The 20,475-nt window shown below is 42.7% G+C and overlaps 1 protein-coding gene across 1 annotated transcript in view; it reads left to right on the top strand.

Moving 5' to 3' along the window:
• COL14A1 (collagen type XIV alpha 1 chain) overlaps nucleotides 1-20,475 on the top strand; it is a gene marked incomplete at both ends in the record, with an annotated part of 124,761 nt that overhangs the window by 11,324 nt on the left and 92,962 nt on the right. The gene's annotated exons all lie outside the window — the stretch shown is intronic.

Genomic DNA, 20,475 nt, shown 5'->3' with positions numbered 1-20,475 from the left:
TTCAGTGGTTATTTATGATGTACAGAGCAAGCACAGACGAGAATAGCTTGGTATGACCTTAAATAGTCTTTCTGTGAATAAATTGGACAGTTTCAAGGATGCCATTTCTCCCCATCCCTTTTAGCGCTGTCTCCTACTAATGCAAGTGTCAAAGACCTCACCCAAAGCTCCTTGAAGCCCATGCAAATTTTTCTCACTTCAGTGGGTTTTTCCTTTTACCACACATACTTGTGTCATGTTGTATTTATTAACACCATACGAGTTTGTTTCCATACAGCATTTCCCAAGCCAAAGCACCCCTGAATTCATCACACTGGGTGCACTGGGGAAAATGTTAGCTAGTATTTACAACACTTCAGGAAGCAAGTTATACTTGCTAGTGTATGATGAAGTAGCGGATAGGTGATCTTTCTTTCATGTCTAGAGGAAGACTGGGTTGGAAGAAATGAGAGAACTAAAGAAGGAAAATGTGATTTGTTTTCTTAATGAAGGACAAGCGATAAAAGTTGAAGGAGGGAAAACTGGGTCTGTAATAGGAAAATGTTGATTAAATGCAGACAGGGGAAAGCGTCTGCCAGACTGTAGAAGAGGATTTATGCTTTTTCATGGAGTAGGGGCAAAAATGCAGTTGGCCAGAGGAGACTGGATCTGCAGTCTCTCTCTTTTTAGGATACTTGTTTACTTACGAAGTCTTTAGCTCAATTGCTTTCCTCCTCCACACACAACTTCTTACTCATCTAAACTTCTTCAGTTGTATCAGGGCAGTTTGTATTGGAGCAAAATATGCTTCCACCTCGCACTTGTGAAAAGGTATTGCGTATGCTTACTGTAGCAGGTTTTACTAGAAAACTGGGGTATATATTTGAAAGAAAGGCAAAACTTACAAACTTCTTCATCAGCAAAACGGATCAAAAAGAAAAAACTCTAATGATAATTTTTATGAACTCTTGATTTTTTTTTTTTATTCCTATTCCCAGGCCAGCTATATTTTAATGTAAAGTAATAGAATTTTTTCCTAACGTCTAGCTATTGCACATTTCTTTCCTTTGCACAGTATAATGATTATTCAAAATGATGGAGATTCCAACTGAATGACTTCAGCGGGAGTAGGGTGAGAGCCCAAGCAAAAACGCTGTGCAGAAATAACAGCGTGAGCAAAAAATATATAACTGGGATAGAAGTGAATTCAGAACTCATACACAAAGAGTAATGGTATCAAAAATTTCTAGTTTAATATATAAAGACCGTTCTACCTCAAATTGAAATTGGATAAAAAAAAAAAATCAAGAAGAGTCTGTGACAGAAAAGGATTAAAGAAATAAGAGCAAAATTTTATGGCAAAACCATGAAGAATAACTTGATCCTCTGCAGATGTTTGACAGGAAATGATTTGCGTGTGACTAAATGAATTCAGGCCAGCAGTTAATTAGTTTCATAACAATTTAATATATGGCTAAATTTGATGGATTTAATAGCAACCCTGATACATTCTGTGGCTGTGTTACATCCTTGATCAAGTTGCTAAGACCTTAGGAGTTAACAGTACAAAAGAAATCATTAGATAGTATAATACCTTATCTGAAAACAAGAGCAATCTTTGCCTACAAAACAGATTGGAAACAACCATTGTCCAGGTTAGTATTGTCAATGGTTGTGGCTTCTGCTCTTGTCTTGACTGAAGGAATAGCAGAAGCCTATTTCACTATTTCTGCGAGTATTAGAGTCAAGTTTCAATGTAAGGAGGTGCCTTCTGTGAACACTTTTCACAGAATGGTGTCTATCAAGTCTTTTGCAAAGCTTAGAAAGGCAAAGGTCATTATTCTCCGGCATATGGGGAATTGTCTGGCAAATTGTTTGGTGTGACTATTAGAACAGATTTGGAATTTAGTAGGCCAGATAATCTGAAAGCAATGTTTTGGGATAAAAGTATTAAAGCACGGTAATACGTCAAACTATATAAAAAAGCATTTGGACTCTGTCTGTAATGCAAGGTCCAGCTCATGCATTATGATAACTCTTGTGATCTGATCTACATGTATCCTGATGATTTTCCTGAAAGGCATAAAAGGTACCATGATTTCTATGATTATCATAGAAATTTATTGTTTATAAATGCTTAGCTAATATATTTTCTTCAGGGTCACATAATGAAACCCAGAAACTTCACTTTCAATTTCAGTGGGACAAAGATTTCAGCATAGCCTTTCTACTCATAGAAGCCAGTTCTTCACTAAGAAATAGGAGATGGATATCTATATTAATGGTTCCAGATGGTTTCAAAGATTCTCACTGTTATTTTCATCTGTGGTTTGGAGGACTGATTCTGCAGTGCTGTCCACTATTTGGTTACCAGTTGTCTAAGGCTCTAGGTAGTGCTGGGAGGTGTGGATGTCTTCTCCTAACTCCCAAATCTACTTTCTTCTTCTGTCTCAAAATTAGCTTGTATTTGAGTTTCACTCTGTCTTTATGGAACTCTGGCAGTGGCTTGTGTGGGTTGCTAGTAATTTTTCCAGCGGCTTCAGTAACTTAGATTAAAGTTTTCCATCTATTGTGTCCTGCCCATTCAAGTATTTTAAAAAGATTTACTCCTTTCTTTCCTGCTCTAAGTACCATTTGCTTATCTCAAACAAACTTCCAGTGTATATCCAGTAATGTCAATGTGCTAAATTAATTCAGGTTTTTATGTCTAGCGCTCATCCATCAAATGCTCAGTTTAAGTTTGATTTCCAGAAACTTCCTCTAGTTCTTCTGCAGAACCACTTTCAAGTCTTGAAACTTGCTATATTTTTCAGAACCTGTTTGTTTTCAGCTTAGTGGTTTATCACTGCTGCATACTCATATTAATAATGTCAGAAGCCTTTTCTCTTTCTCTCTGAGATAAAGCTCACAGACTCAGCTTCCTTCAGCACGCACTGATATTTGAGTACTTGTACCCTGGCACTTCTCCAACTCCCTCATGTACAAAGCTGCTTTCTGTACAGCGACAGGGGTTAATACATTCTGTACCTTCTCAGATGCTTTACAAAGAGCTTCTACGAGTGATTCTTTAATCCAATCCTTTTGGGGAGGGGAGAATCACAGTGTTTTGACTATGTCCTGTGGCAAGTATGCGACTATATCCTTTTGCTGCAGAGTATTTTTCTATGTGTCTGAAATGTTTTTAGCCTCCCATTTAAATAAAAACAACAAAAAATCTGAGGGTCAGTTTTATTTTCTTGCTTTTGGGGGTTTTTAGTTGAGATGTGTGCTGGATTAGCCTAGGCTAGCAGCCAAACTCCCACCTAGCTGCTTGCTCACTGCACTCCCCAGCAGCACAGGGTAGAAAATAGGAAGAACAGGAATGAAAAAGCTCATGGGTTGAGATATAGTCAGGGAGACTGCTTACCAATTACCATGGTAGGCAAGCAGAGTCAACTGGGGGAAAATGTACTTAATTTATTGCCAATTAAAATAATCTAAAAAAAAAAAGCTAATGCGGGTAGTGGGAAACAAAAAAGACAAACATTAAAACAACAGCTTTCCTCCTCGCTTTCCCAGGCTCAGCTTGACCTCCTTCCTCCTCCCAGGCTCCTCTCCTCCTCCCTTGTTATCACTGCAGGTTACACTCAGTCCAAGTCCCTTCAGAGAGGAAGCAAGCAGTGGAAAAGGGGTGTTGAGGGGTTGTGATCAGGATGTAGTGGTTTCTCGCTGCCATTCCTTTCTTCTCACACCTTTCTCCTCCCGTGTGTGTCCTCCACAGGCTGCAGGGAATATCCGCTCCACCATGGAGCACCTACTCCTCTGACCTTGGGGTTCCCTCTGCTGTTTCTCACTCTTTTTTTTTTTCCCCCTATTCTCCTCTCTCTGCCTGGCATTTTCTGCCCTTTCTTAAATACCTTTTCCCAGAGGTGCCACCAGCTGTGCAGAGGCACAGGGTGGCCCCTGGCCTCTTCTCAAAAAGGCCACCCCTGCAGCCACCCTGCTGCCAAACCTGGGCACAGACACCCAAGATAAGAGGCACTCTATTAATGCTCTACCAGAGTAAAGCATTTACACAGTCTTAAACCTGTCCTGTTCAGAAATTCCCTTATCAAATATAAAATTGGGATGATTTAGGACAGCACAGAGCATATGTGGACCAGATTTCTCTTCTGAATCAAGTTTTCGGAGGATAAGCCTTCTACGGACTGTAGAATATTAAAACGATGAGACATAAGCTCCCATAAAAGATTGTGTTTTATGTATGATGCAATGGAACAGTTACTTTCTCATCGTAAAGTGCATGTAATATAGTCATATAGTAAGTATGACTTGTTACAGAGGTCAGAGATCCTCACAGCACAGCACAGAACGTGCTGGTCAGTTCAACCTTCCCAAATGGACAATTGCATTTTATCCCTGGAGCAAGTCTATTAGGGGCAGGTGTGGGTTTTTTTTTACTGATTCCTCTGAAAAACTAGTGACATGTGGCCTAGTTAAAAATTCTGGGAGACCTTCAGCTTTTTAAATCCCTTAGATTCTTCTTTCTGATGGAGTCACCTTTACCACATGCCAGGAACCAAACTGGCAGAACATTACCTGAGCTGCCTGGGCTGGTGTGGGGCAGCTCACTATACTCACCCAACTAATGAGCTGTGTAATGCCATACCTTGTCTGCTGCAAAGTATAGTAGAAAGGTCCAGGTGCCAGGTTATATTATCTGTATGTAGCTAATATAGTATAAACTAATGTTAAAAACATTGAATAGTGACTTCATGTGTCTTGATCAATGTTCCTGCATTTGTACATTAATTTAAATATAAAAGTTTTTGAGGAAGAGGTAAAAACATCCCGTAAGGATGAACAAATGTTTCCTTTGAAAGGATTTAATATTATTAGTGACTTTTAGTGAATTATTTTTTATTATCGTTATCATTATTATGCATACATACATATATATACACATACAAGTTATAAATATCATGGAAAATGGCTGCTCACTCAGTCAGAATTCCCTCTGACACAGGGTGGTCCTGCTCTCCTCTGTTTTCTTCACTCCTCAGTGCTGCACAGAGAAGAGATTTTGGTTGTATTGTACTAAATTCCAAGTTTTTAGCACTTTCAGGGTTCAGTATCATAAAGTCTCCTAGAAAGAGACCTGAAGCCATCTGTCATGTGATACTTACCTGCTAAGTATTAATAGGAATAAGTATGCCTGCAGTTTCTTTCAGGTGAGTGTGCTCTACCAGTGCTCTGAATCATGCAAAAACAATGTCTCTTTGATGCTGGATCTTTTGTAGTTTTTCTTGTGAACATAACTTTTAGCCTCCTGGTCTATGTCTAGAAAATAGGTGGAGTTCTCAGCTGCCTGCAAAAACTGTGTAAACATATCCAAAGTTACTCTGTTTTGCAGTGAGATAGTTTTTGACTTTTGTCTTCCCAATGTATTTTACATCATTAGTGATATTTATATTATTTCTACAATATTTCCAAGTAAATGTTTCTGATTTTTTTTACATAATATTTTTTCTTCCAGTGCTATGTACCCTATCAGATAATGCAAAAGGCATATCATTCCTCAAAATGACATGGTATACATATCTGAGGTTTCTATTATAATAACTCTTGCAGTGAGGTCACATCAGTCTTCAGGTAGTGTTAGAAATGAGAGGTGCAGTAAAGTTGAAAAATACACTGATTTGCTTTCTTCTTTCAACACTGCTATCACCTTTGATGCAAATAAGCTTTGACACTCACTCTGTAGCTGTAGAATGGCACTGTTTGAGTAAGAAAAAAATCTGCAGAGAGGTATTTTAAGATAGTACTCAGTAGAAGAGACTAATTATTTTATTTATTAACTTGTCCATTTAGTTAATGTCAGATGCTTCAGTATTACTAGCCAGTGTGAAATGAGTGCTATGAGGTATTTGACTAAGCCACAGGAATGAACACCTTCTGAACTTCTGCTCTGTTGGCTGCGTTTCATAGTTTTACTCACTTCATCCTGGCTAATGTAACTGCAAATGTTGGTTTTAGTCATGACATTTTTCTATTTTTTTATTGCTTACTGAACTCCTAGGCTATGGAACTCATTAACTATGTCTTGACGCAACCTATAATTGGCCTTACTAACAGTGTTTCCTTGAGTGAGCTTTCTGGAGGGCACTTTAGCTTTTATATTATGAGCAAGCAGAAGAAAGAGAGCGTAACTATGTTGTGTGAGCATTTTTTCCTCAGTGCCATTCTCTTCCTGCAAAGTTCTTATCTCTTCAGCCCTTGCACATTAATCTGCTTCTGCAATCTGAGCATCAAAGCGAAGTTTATTGGAAAGTACTTGGCTCCTCCACTGTCAATATGATTTCTTTTTTGTCTTGTGTTAGGGATCACTGAATCCTGTAGCCCAGAAGCATGCAGTGTTGCCCCAACTCCATGCCTCCAGATCCAACCAGTATCAAGACTGAGTATGTAGTCACAATAGTTCTACGGTGATCAAGCACAGGGCTTGGCCAAACAAGGACTAAACAGCCATCTGTGTAGATGGAACTGGCCCTTTTTATCACTTTATTTTTCTGTTTTCCCATGCTTGTTCTTCCCCAAACTACCTTGATCACTCCCTTTATCATACTAAATCTTATACAGTCCTCAGATACTCATTCCTATATCCCATAAGTCTCATAACCTCCTAAGCAGTAACCCTCACCAGTCTGAACCAAGAACACACCATATGAAGAACTAAATACAAGTTATAAAAATGTGTTGCTGATCTTGTGATCTTGGAAGATACCAGCAAGATGAGAATCCTGTAATGTTTAGTTTCAGGGTCTGTGCTGTACTTATACAAGAGGCAAACACTGAACTACTTGGCCTGAGGCTGCGTAATAGGTGAAGCACAAAGTCACCAGGGAGGTATCTTTTGATAATTCCATGATTAGTATTTGCTGATCAGGTGCTTTTTTTTTAGTTAAAGTTTCTGCTTACCTTTTGTTGTTGTTGTTGCAATGCAGTACAGTATAATATCGAAGGATTGCTTGAACTAGATGCAACCAAGTTTACTACAAAACGAATATCAGTGCAGCTTTATTGTCAAGTACAGCCGTCTCCCTGGTGAATGTGCTAGCCTGCTCAGAACTAGCTGGCTCAAGGACTTCTACCTTATCCTCCATTACAAAGTGTAGACATAACCCTGGCCGTTAGTCTTTGGCATAGGTTTCTTAGGTGCTGCAGAATAGGGACAGATGCATTTCCTACTCTGGAAACTCCAGTTTACTTTTGAGTTCTATGCTTGCCATCTTGACAAGGATTTTAGTAGTCTTTACCAAAAATTGCTTTTCAACACTGTGTGGCATACAGTGACATGCAGTCCTTTGACCTGATCATGAATAGCTCTTGTGTGTGTATACCCGCTCACAGGTATACTGCTTATTCTAGCATTTGCTAATCAAATAAAGGTAATATGAACATAAAAATGAATGTATTATCCATGCTTCTTTAGGGAGGTGACCTTGGATCCCCATGCCTCTCTTGAGAAGACTGGGGAATGCTTGGACCATGCTGCAACATTCTGAGAACATTTTGGACCACCACAAAGCTTTGGCAAGCATTTGTAATTATGGTCCCCTCACCTCACTCTTCTGATCACTCTGAAGCTGCTTAGCCCAGGAATAATTTTATAGACCTATTTTGGTTTCAGACTCTGTCACTTTGGCTTTGGGGTTACTTGGCTTTGTTCTGCCCAATCTTATCCCAAGCAGAGGATCCATGATGCATCCGATCTCATCTTTCACGAGTGAAAGCAGCACCTGACCATCTGATCTTTGCCAATAGGACTCTCATTTAAATGCCTGCAGCCAGTGTGGTGTGTCAGTCATTTCACTGCTGGTCAGAACATCATCCTGATGTGTTAAAAGATCTCTGCTCTGGACTCCACTTAAAACCTGTCCAGCAATCTTATCAGCAGGCTTCCATGCTAGGTTGGTGGAGCATGGTTTTTTTTGACAGCGACTGTTTTTCAACTTGTGCCATGTGAGTGATGACTTCCATTCTTCTCTGTGACTCCTCATGGACATCATCTTCTTTCTTAACTTCACGTGACGCAAATATCTGTTTAAAAACAGGAGATGAAGTAGACTTGTCAGAATATACCATTGCTTTCTTTGACATATGAATTTAGGATATCCCATCCAAGCCATGTTGTTTTCTGTGCTTCTCAGAAGGTAGAATTTGATGAGAGGCATCCGTTGAGTTTTCAAGCTAGTCTATGAACCTGTGAGCCACCATGCAGAGCTTTGTACATTAGAAATTCCTTGTTAGTCACTGGAGAACTTCCAGGAAGACTCTCTGACAAGGAGGCTCTTGGGTAAACTCCCCTTTACTGTCCGGAAAGCTTAGCTCATTGTGCTGTGGGTGATCAATGCTTATTCCAGAAGTTCATCGTATGAATTTCTCTGGAGGACATAGCTAAGCTTTTGTATCCTTTGACTACTACTTACAACTTAGATTTCCTTTTGCAATGGCAATACTTTTATGGACCTGGCCATGATCCTTCGGCAGACTCCTGTTTCCTGCCTCCCACGACTGGAAAACCTGGTAGGAAGTATCAGCACTGACATGGACAGACTTTCTTAAATGCTTTTCCTTTGCCATCATTTTGGTAGTTGCTTTGGAGAAAACCAAGCAAGCTACATGTAGAGATTGCAGCATTTACATCTACCATCTGGCCAAACTAAATAGCCATTAGTTTATTTGCAAGTGTGTTGAAATAATCTGAGTAAGAGAGAAATATGTTCTTGAGAGAAAGCAAGCTTAAAACGGAAGACCCAAAAGTGGTTATGAAGGCTGGAACTAGGAAAGGGTTCACTTTGAGTAGTGCACTTTGATCCTGACCAAAGGAATCCCTGATGGAAGTGAGATCAAGGAAGAGAGAGGAACGGGGAGTGGGGGGGAGAGAGAGAGAGAGAGATATTTGGGTGAGAGGGGTTGATCTTAACATAAGAAGGATCTCTCATATAATTTGTAACTGCCTTGTCTGTTTTGGATGTCTAAATTTGTGAATAATTTTATTTATTTACTTTAGCCTGGTTTGAGTATTAACATTAAGATTGCTGGATACCTTCTTCAATTAATGTATGCCAGACAAACTCTTGCTTTGTTCAGAAAATAAAAAGCTTGGCATTAGAAATTATGGCCAGTCTCCATTCTTATCCAGGGATTCCACTTATCTCCTGGCTCCTCCTTTCTGTAGGAGGAGCTGCTTTTCTTCCATCTGTCAGTATGTTAGCATCATGTAAATGGTCATGGTTGTATATTACCTCTTATACAGTGTTCCAGGCCAGGCAGAAGCTGGAGATTGGACAGATTGCCTTTCTGTTATCTGCAGTTTCCCTCCCCATCCCTCTTTAGGAACTCTCCTTGAATGCACTTGCTTCATTGAAAAGTCATGTCACGGTGTTGACATAAATATTTAGAGAACTTGTAGCTCATAGCTGTCTTTCTACTCTCTCAGAGTAGAAAAAGAGACTTAGCCGATCTTGGACCTAAATGTAAGTTTCGATTTTTGTCATAAAGTGATCCAGTTCCTAATATCAGAACTACTCAGGTTCATAACCCTTGACTTAAAATATGCTTGTCCTCAGGTTTGTAATCCTTGAGTTATGTTTTTCCTCATATCTAGGAAAATATCTGTATTTTATATTATATATTAAATAAAAGTATACTTATATATTAAATATAAGTATCTGTATTAAATGTAAGTCTGAACCTTTACCAACTGAAAGCCTCCTGTCTGGGCTCTTTTTTTCTTTGTTAGCTTTCCCTAAAGCACTGACCTTTTTTTGTGCAATCTATTGTTAGTTGAAGTGGGAGACTGCTATTCACATTCTCGAATGACTGATTAATAGATGCTCAGCTGAATGGTCTTTCATTCTTGTCAGGCTGCTTTTCGTCTCTTCAAGTCATTAGCTCTTGAGCATCCATCCAATCCATAGTGTGCTGGCATGGCTGGATTCTGCTGGCAGCAAGAAACTGTTACCTTAAGTCATATTCAGGGTCTGTGTGACATGTTTCATTATTGAAATACTTTCATTACTACCATGCTGAGACACTCCTTAACAGTTCTTCATCATCCTGCAGCATGAATTCTCATAATCTGAAGCCTGTAGGCTCACTCATGACTATGTATATTCTAGGTAAATATCTCTGTATATTATGAGTGATGATTACCTTTGATATGAGACACTATCTAGTCATTGAAATTGAAGCTACATAGTAATAAGGTGAAACTCTGGGCCGTTTTTAAAATTTGTGTGGCAACCTTGAAGGGAAAGTCAAAAAAGCTTTGGTGATGTGATAGCAGACTGTATCAGCACCCTCCCTTTACATTAATAAACACTGAAGTGCAAAACCAAGACCCTCTTGTAAGAAAGCTACAATCATAAAGGATTGGTGCATTCATCAGCAGAGTCATCTATTGTGGATTGCATTCCAGTTGTATTGAATACACTGATGAACGAGCTGCATTGCTTTGTGCTCTAGACAATAAAATGGAGACTAAGGTTAGCTTTTTAGTATCTCTTTTTAGGGACTGTGATCCTTGAGACGGCCCTGTCTTGAATGCAACCAGAAGGTGCTGAATCTTTTGTTTGTGAGCTGTCTGCCATACAAGTTCTCTTTTAAGGCTGTTTGTTACACTTCGAGAGAGGAGGAGCCTTGTTTCACAGTCTGTCTTATTCATCTGATACTGACACTGTTGACCAACATTAAGCAGGAGCTTGTAGTGAGGAGAGATGATTTCAGGGTCATTTCCAGCCTCGCTGCCTAATCTGAGGGTCTTCGTGTTCTTTCTGGACTTGTTGATGCAGGACTGATTCTGGGCTGTCTCATCGTCAGCACCCTTTGCCTGGTGCCCTGTGTGCTGAAGTAAGCCTTGGTGTTATAACTGGGCTGTGCCCCTTCTTTAAAAAGGTAATGGTTAGTAGCTGAAACAGAACTTACTTACCTGGCTGAGTAGCCCATGTTTTCCACCTCGGAGGTGTTCTTGCCTCTCTGGTTAGCTGCACTGATTGTACTAGTCTGCCTGCATATAATGAGGGAGGAATTTAGGAAATAATTCCTTATCTGACTGCTGGGTTTCACATGTGTGTCTTTGGCTCATGATGTGTTTGGGTCTTTATTCCCCAGTAAGTGGAGAGCTGGTATTCTTGTACTAGGCTCTCGTAGAATCCTCAAAGAAGCTTCTCTGGAGCACCAGCTTGATGCTTGAGCATCATTGAGTATATGTATACTCGTTATTGAGTAAATTTGCTTTCCTTATATGCAGGAAAGTAAGTAGAATTAGGGCTGCATAGTGGTGCAGAGAGACATTTCAGAAGTAAATGTTAGTCTCGTCAAGGGTTTTGCTTGGGTTTGTTTTTTTTTATGTGGTTAAAAATGTGGTAAAATTTTGCAGTGATCATTCTAATAAGTATGATAAAGGAAGGAAAACTGTCAGTTGTGAGTACAGGGATGGTAGCTCCTTCAAAAAGACTAAATTGGCTGTGACCTGTGAAATACCACTCGTATCTCATCTCTTGTCTCCCTATCCTGTATCTCATCTCTCCTCTCCCTACCCTCAAGACCTGTCAAACTCAACATCCAAATTTAGTTCAATACCTAGGGGGCAGGGAGGTGCTGTCAAACTGTGGCAGATGTTTCTGCCTTAAGAGCTTCATGATGTTTAGTGGTTTTTTTTGTTCTCTAAGAAGTAGTAATCTTGCATAACTGCTTGCATCAGTTGCAAGCCATAATGATGTATCTGTTAGAGGTTGGTTGAGATACTTTTATGACTTTGATGGGGCAGGTCTGTTTAGCTATACCTTAAAACCAGAAGATGACGCTCAGAAACTCATGTTTTGTCCCAACAGAATCACAGGTCCTTTGCCAGCCTTGTAACTAGTTAGTACTTTATTAATCTGGAAATAGAAAACAGATGGTGGGAGGGAATCCCTAAAACTGATCTAATAGAATGCAACTATGCAACAATTATTATTTATTGGAAAAAATGAGCAAGAACAACTGAAAAATTATTTATTGAAGATTGAATGTTTTTTTCTTTGGAAAAGATTTATATGGTTGGCCTCACCCTGCTTTCCAGGCATCAGGGTAGTTTAACTGCATGTGCGCATATTGAAGTACATGGTTTTAGTTAAGGGCTTGCAGTTTCAATTTCACTATGGCTATTGTAAAATGCTAAGTAGTTACTGGCCAAACTAAAAACAAACCTGGATGCCTAAGCATGGCCTGTGCCTTGTGATAGACCTCTCCTTTGGTTTTGACAGCTCCTGTAACAGTTGTATGCTTTGGATAGCAGCCAGTAATTTGTCTAGATTAATTAAATAATTGTCTTTTCCTCAATGTAAATTTTAAATCCACTCTTATCGATTTAGAATTTACCATTGTTTCTGGAAGATGTTTTGAGAAAATGTCATGTGCAATGTAATCATTAGAGTCCTATCACTTCCTATGCAAACCTTTTCTACAAAATCAGATTAGTATTTTTCTCATGTGTGTGCAAATTAAAGATTAAAAAATTGCCTTCCTCTGTAGAGTGAAATTGTTATGAAAAACCCTCTACTAAAGTCTTTAGGATAAGGTTCTGCATTAGCTTTTTAGTTTTAATTTTTTAAAAATGCAGCTGGATTTGGAGATAAGACGTCATTTTGTTTTAAATTCTTTGAAACACTATAAAGAAAAGTAGTTATAAATGGCATTAAATGGAAGCTGGTGCATGATAGGGGATATGATACACCCACTCAATGCCGTGCTCTTTGGCCCAGGTGTCTATGAGGTTGTTTCGGAAATGAGTCCCATTGTCTGACTCAATTCTTTCGGGGGTGCCATGTCGCCATAAGACTTGCTTTTCAAGGCCCAGGACAGTGTTCCTGGCGGTGGCATGGGCCACAGGGTATGTTTCCAGCCATCCAGTGGTTGCTTCCACCATGGTAAGCACATAGCGCTTGCCTTGGCGAGTTTGTGGAAGTGTGATATAGTCAATCTGCCAGGCCTCCCCATATTTATATTTCAACCATCGTCCTTCATACCAGAGGGGCTTTAACCACTTGGCTTGTTTGATCGCAGCACACGTCTCACATTCATGGATAACCTGTGCAATAGCATCAATGGTCAGGTCCACCCCTCAATCCCGAGCCCATCTATATGTTGCATCTCTTCCCTGATGGCCTGAGGTGTCATGGGCCCACCGAGCTATAAATAATTCACCCTTATGTTGCCAGTCCAGATCCACCTGAGCCACTTCAATCTTAGCAGCCTGATCCACCTGATGGTTGTTTTGATGTTCTTCGGTGGCCCGACTCTTGGGTACGTGAGCATCTACGTGATGTACTTTTATGACGAGATTCTCTAGTCGGGCAGCAATATCTTGCCACAATTCAGCAGCCCAGATGGGCTTGCCTCTGCCTTGCCAGTTGCTCTGCTTCCATTGCTGTAGCCACCCCCATAGAGCATTTGCCACCATCCATGAGTCAGTATAAAGATAGAGTACTGGCCATTTTTCTTGTTCAGCAATATCTAAAGCCAGCTGGATGGCTTTCACCTCTGCAAACTGACTTGATTCACCTTGTCCTTCAGCAGCTTCTGCGACTCGTCGTATAGGGCTCCATACAGCAGCTTTCCACCTTCGATGTTTGCCTACAATACGACAGGACCCATCAGTAAACAGGGCAGATTGCCTTTCGTTCTCTGGCAGTTCATTATATGGTGGAGCCTCTTCAGCACGCGCCACCTCCTCTTCTGGTGATATTCCAAAATCTTTGCCTTCTGGCCAGTCTATGATCACTTCCAAGATTCCCAGGCGATTAAGGTTTCCTATTCGAGCCCGCTGTGTAATAAGCGCGACCCACTTACTCCACGTAGCATCAGTCGCATGATGTGTAGAGGGGACCCTCCCTGTGAACATCCAGCCCAGCACTGGCAGTCGGGGTGCCAGGAGGAGCTGTGCTTCAGTACCAACCACTTCTGAGGCAGCTCGAACTCCTTCATATTCTGCCAATATCTCCTTTTCAGTTGGAGTATAGAGGGACTCAGATCCCCTATATCCTCGACTCCAAAACCCTAGAGGTCGACCTCGAGTCTCTCCTGGTGCCTTCTGCCAGAGACTCCAGGTAGGGCCATTCTCCCTGGCTGCTGTGTAGAGCACATTTTTAACATCTTGTCCTGCCCGGACTGGCCCGAGGGCTACGGCATGAACTATCTCCTGTTTGTCATTGCTCAGGGCCCCATTTAAAATCGTTCTTCTTCCGGGTCACTTGATAAAGAGGGCTTACAATCAGACTGTAATTTGGAATATGCATTCTCCAGAAACCCACAACGCCTAAAAATGCTTGTGTTTCTTTTTTGCTAGTTGGTGGAGACATAGTTGTTATTTTGTTGATCGCATCTGTTGGGATCTGTCGACGTCCATCTTGCCATTTTATTCCTAAAAACTGGATCTCTTGTGCAGGTCCCTTGACTTTACTTTGTTTTATAGCAAAACCAGCTTTCAGAAGGACTTGAATTATTTTCTTCCCTTTCTCGAAAACTTCTTCTGCTGTGTTGCCCCATACGATGATGTCGTCAATGTATTGCAGATGCTCTGGAGCTTCGCCCTGTTCCAGTGCAGTTTGTATCAGCCCATGGCAAATGCTAGGGCTGTGTTTCCACCCCTGGGGAAGTCGATTCCAGGTGTATTGGACACCACTCCAAGTGAACGCAAACTGTGGCCTGCACTCTGCTGCCAAAGGGATTGAGAAAAACGCGTTAGCAATATCAATGGTGGCGTACCACTTGGCTGCCTTTGACTCCAGTTCATATTGAAGTTCTAGCATGTCCGGCACAGCAGCACTCAGTGGCGGTGTGACTTCATTCAGGCCACGATAGTCTACTGTCAGTCTCCACTCTCCATTAGACTTTCGCACTGGCCATATGAGGCTGTTAAAGGGTGAGCGAGTCTTGCTGATCACTCCTTGGCTCTCCAGCCGACGAATCAGCTCATGGATGGGGATCAGGGAGTCTCTGTTGGTGCGATATTGCTGCCGGTGCACTGTTGTGGTAGCGATCGGCACCTGTTGTTCTTTGACCTTGAGCAACCCCACCACAGAAGGGTCCTCTGAGAGACCAGGCAGCTGGTGGACAGCTGTTTAATTTCTTCCGTCTCCAAGGCAGCTATACCAAAAGCCCACCGGTACCCTTTTGGGTCCTTGAAATACCCTCTGCTGAGGTAGTCTATGCCCAGGATGCACGGAGCCTCTGGGCCAGTCACAATGAGGTGCTTCTGCCACTCATTCCCAGTTAGGCTCACTTCGGCCTCCAGCACAGTCAGCTGTTGGGATCCCCTGTCACTCCAGAAATACAGATGGGTTCTGCCCCTATATGGCTTGATGGCATCAGGGTACATTGTGCACCGGTGTCCACTAAAGCCTTATATTCCTGTGGGTCTGATGTGCCAGGCCATCTAATCCACACAGTCCAATAAACTCGGTTGTCCCGCTCCTCCGCCTGGCTGGAGGCAGGGCCCCTCTAGTCCTGGTCATAGTACTCGTTACCCACTTCTTGTAAATAGGAATCAGAAGTCCCTTCAAGAGGATCAGAGGTGAGATCAGCTCTTCTATTCTTTCTGGGAAGCTGCCCACTGGAAAGTGGAGCGACGATTTTTCTGGAGGAACCTGAACCCCCTTTTGTAATTGTCTTTCCTTGCAGCTCGCGTACTCGTGCCTCTAGGGTCGAGGTAGGTTTTCCATCCCACCTCCTCATGTCCTCGCTGTAGTCACGCAATTGAAACCACAGGGTGGCTCGTGGTGTGTATCCTCTATATCTTCTCTCTTGAACAGAAGAGCGCTTACTCCTAACGGCTGAGACACTGGTCCGTATGGGTGGAGGGTAGGGCATATCCTCTTTGAATTGCTGGAACTCCCGGGACAGTTTCTCTACAGAAGAGATGCAGGCCCGTAGGGAGGAAGAGAGACTTTCTTCATATTGCCAGAGTTGGCCAGCCAATTCATCCACCGTTGGTCTCTCTCCGTCTTTCCAGGCCATTACTGCTAATGAGTTGGCATATGATGAGGGTGCACTCCGTACAAACTTCCGCCACATAGGTTGCGTGCAATTGACTTCATCTGGATCTTTGGATGATTGTCCATTGTCCAAGTCACCATAAATCACTTCCAGCACAGCTAGCTCCCTCAGGTACTGGATACCTTTCTCCATGGTGGTCCACTTGCCTGGGTGACATAGAACATCTTCATTGAAGGGATACCTTTCCTTCACACCTGACAGGAGTCATCTCCAGAGGCTGAGGACTCGTGCACCTTTTCCAATTGCTTTGTCAATGCCCCCTTCTCTAAAAAGGGATCCCAGCTGCTTGGCTTCCCTACCCTCTAATTCCAGGCTACTGGCCCCATTATCCCAGCATCGGAGCAGCCAGGTGACAATGTGCTCACCTGGACGACGGCTGAAATCCTTTCTCATACCTTGCAATTCACTCAGGGATAGAGATCGGGTAGTTACCGTCTCTTTTATGAGTTCTTCCTCTTCCTCCTCTTCAAGCGATGACTCGCTCTCTTCCCTCTTCCGTGCTTGTGATGGCCCTGCTTCAGAGCACTCTGCCTCCTCACTCTCTTCCTCTGGCTCCTTCTTAGCAGAATCTTCCTCCTCCCTTACTAAACGAGCTGACTTCCGCTTCCAAGATTTCTTCTTTTGTACAGGGGCAACTGGTACCGGGATGGGCTGGTTCTCTGGTTCAGCTGCAACAGTCTGAGTAGCTACAGTGCCTGTTGCAGGGGTTGGAGTAGTCACAGTGCCCACCGTGGGGGTTGGAGTAGTCACAGTGCCCGCCGTGGGGGTTGGAGTAGTCACAGTGCCTGCCAGAGGGGTTGGAGTAGTCACAGTGCCTGCCACATTGCCATCAGACCCAGAGAGCCTCTCTCCCCTTTGCACAGTGTTAAATAGAGCTCGGTAGGCATGGGCCAGGCCCCAGCACATGGCAATGATTTGTGTCTCCTTGGAGCTGCCAGGCTGACAGCATACTTCTTCCAGATACTCTGCTAGTTTATCAGGATTCTGCACTTGTTCGGGAGTGAAGTTCCAAAACACCGGAGGTGCCCACCGCCCCAGGCATTTGCCCATGCTGTTCCACACGCCCTGCCACTCATAACTATCCAGCCTTGGGGCAGATCTCCGAGTGATATTCTTAAATTGCTTGCCAACCTTAGACAAAAGCAAAACAATGTTCCCCAGAAGTAGCAATAGAGGTATTTTAACTACCCAAGGGTGTTCAAAATACTGAAAAATTATTGTGATGAAGGAGGAAATGTTATGATAGAGGGTAGCAAAGGTACCATTCTGCATTTCCTCCATAGAAAGCCTTTCAGAGGCAGAAGTATAATTGCTAATCGTCTCCACAAGACTGTAGCCAAAATACAGTAACGGCTTTAGTACAGAGCTCAGATGATACCACATTAAGCTCAAGGTCAGTGCTCTAAAAACAAAACTCACAGGCGAGACATTACTAATCATCGCAGAGTGCAGCAGCCCGCAGAAACCAACACCGATCCTTAACATGTACAGCAAAGACGAGAGCATGATGCAAATCAAATAAACTGATATTGTGACCTGCAACCGTTATTATCTCAAGCCTCGTGCCCCATGTTGGGCGCCAAAAAGGACTGTCGTGGTTTAGCCCCAGCTGGCAACTTAGCACCACGCAGCCGCTCACTCACTCCCCCTCCCGCAGTGGGACGGGGGAGAGAATTGGGAAAAAAAACCTCGTGGGTTGAGATAAACACGGTTTAATAGGACAGAAAGAAAGAAGGGAACAACAATGATAATACCAACAAAGGAACGTACAAGAACAAGTGATGCCCAATACAGAAATTGCTCACCACCCTGTGATCGACAGCCCGTCCCCGAGCAGCGATTTCCGCACCCCGGCCAACTCCAGTTTATGTACTGGGCATGACGTCGTATGGTAGGGAATATCTCTTTGGCCAGCCTGGGTCAGCTGTCCCGGCTGTGTCCCCTTCCAGCTCCCCATGCACCCCCAGCCTGCTCGCTGGCAGGCCAACACAAGAAGCTGGACTGTCCTTGACTGCTCAGCAACAACCCAAAACATCAGCACATTATCAACAATTTCTCATCCCAAATCCAAAACATAGTCTCACACTAGCTTCTGTGAAGAAAACCAGCTCTATCCTGGCTGAAACCAGGACATTAAATATTCATTGAGATATATCCAAACAACCACAAAATCAAATTCTCCGAGGAAGGCTTTTTTGTTTCAATATTTGTCTGCTTTTGCTTAATAGCACATATTTTAGAGATTGGGAATTAAATATGTAGAAGCTACTAAAGGTAATCCTGTTGCCAGGGTCTCTTTGCATTGGGTGGCAAACTATAAACTACATGGCTCTCGGGACAATGGTCAAGGGCATGGGGGTCTTCTCCTTGATCCCATTTATGAGGGGAAAGGGCCTGAGGAGGACTGGGCAGATTCTGTAGGTCAACAACTAGTTTTGCAGCTGCTGTCACCAGCAGGGTTTTTGTTTCTATGATGATGGGACCCTTTTTGAGGCTTAATAGCTGCTTGGAAGAGATGTGATCCATCTGACTAAGTGGGGAAAAATCATCTTTGCTAACAGGTTGGCCAAACTGGTGAGAAGAGCTTTAAAATAGGAATGATGTGGGTGGGAGATGAGAACCTACATGTGAGGACTGGGATGATAGGAAAGAATACACCCTCAGCAAGTTTGCAGATGGTACAAAACTGGGAGGAATAATTGATACACCCTAGGGTTGTGCTGCCATTCAGAGCATCCTCAGCAGGCTGGAGAAATGGGCTGATAGAGACCTCATGCAATTCAAGAAGGGGAAGTGCAGAGTTCTGCCTCTGGTGAAGAATAACTCCAGGCACCAGGACATGCTGTTGGCCAACTCGCTGGAAAGCAGGTTTGCAGAAAAGGCACTGAGCATCATGGTGGACAACAAGTTGACCATGAGCCGGCAATGCAGTCTTGCAGCAAAGAAGGCTAACAGCCTCCTGGGCTGCATTGAGAAGAAAGTTGTGAGCAGGTCGAGGGAGGTGATCCTTCCCCTCTGCTCAGCCCTGGTGAGGCTACATGTGGAATCCTGTGTCCAGTGCTGGGCTGGCTCCCCAGAAGAAAGACGTGAACTTACTTGAGTGAGTGAGTCCAGTGAAGGGCCATGAAGATGATTAACGACTTGGAGCATCTTTCATAAGAGGAGATGCTGAGACAGCTGGACTGTTCAGCCTGGAGGACTGCAGGTTTAAGGGATGTCTTTGCAGTGTGTAAAAATACACATTGGAAGGACTAAAGAAGGCAGAACCAGACTCTTCTCAGTGATGTCCATTCAAAGGACAAGAGGCAGTGAACACAAACTGAAATAACTGTAAATTCCATTTAATCAAAGGAAGCACTTTTTTTACCATGGGGATGGCCAAACACTGGAGCAGGTTACTGAAGTTGTGGCATCTCCATCCTTGGAGACTAACCTGACTGGACATGGCCTGGAGCAATTTGCTGTAGTTGCCCCTGCTTTGAGCAGTGCAGGGTCACCAGTCAGTCTCAAGAGGTCCCTTCTTCCCACCACTGCTCCCTGATTGTAGGAGTCACAGATTTTTCAGAATAGGGTGTTCACTCAGACATCTCTGCTAATTACACAGCAGGATGAATTGTTACATTCAAGAAGGCACAATTTTCATCCCGAGCTTTTGTGGATTGACACGTGACCTCCAAAATTAGTGATGCTTCTGAAGATCACTGCATATTTATACAAGCATATACATTGGTTACGTTATGATAATATCATTTCAAGAAACGTTTGAAGGTAAAATAGTGACTTGAATTTGAAAGTCTTCTGTACTGTAACTGTACTGCACTGTCTTTTTTTTTTTTATCTGGACACTCTGGCCGCAACATCATATGTACCTGGGTCTATCATGCTGGGCTGTAATGTAACAGCATTGTAGCAGTTTGCTTCAACTACTTTTATATTTTACTTCTGTGTTAATGACTTTCATAGATGTACAGCTTGTTCTTTCAGACAGGCTCTTTTCGGTTTACCTGTTGTCACAGCTGTAACTTGGTTACAAGCTCAGGCACAAACCAGCTCTTTATCATGGTGGTGTGGTTTAGCCCCAGCCAGCAACTAAGCACCACGCAGCTGCTTGTTTGCCTCCCCCACCCTTGGTGGGCTGGGGGAGAGAATCGGAAAAAAACTTATGGGTTGAGATAAAAGCAGTTTAATAGGACAGTAAAAGAAGAGAAAATAATAAGAATACTGATAAAGAATACTAATACAAAAACAAGTGATGCCCAATGCAGCAATTTCTCACCACCCAGTGATCAATAGCCTGTTCCTGAGCAGTGATTTCTGCTCCCCAGCCAACTCCGGTTTCTATACTGGGCATGACGTTACATGGTATGGAATATCCTTTTAGCCAGGCTGGGTCAGCTGCCCCCTTCCAGCTTCTTC

Source organism: Phaethon aethereus (genome assembly GCF_964289735.1).
Source record: "Phaethon aethereus genome assembly, chromosome: 2".
Taxonomy (NCBI): Eukaryota; Metazoa; Chordata; class Aves; order Phaethontiformes; family Phaethontidae; genus Phaethon; species Phaethon aethereus.
This window is presented reverse-complemented; position numbering and strand designations above follow the sequence as displayed.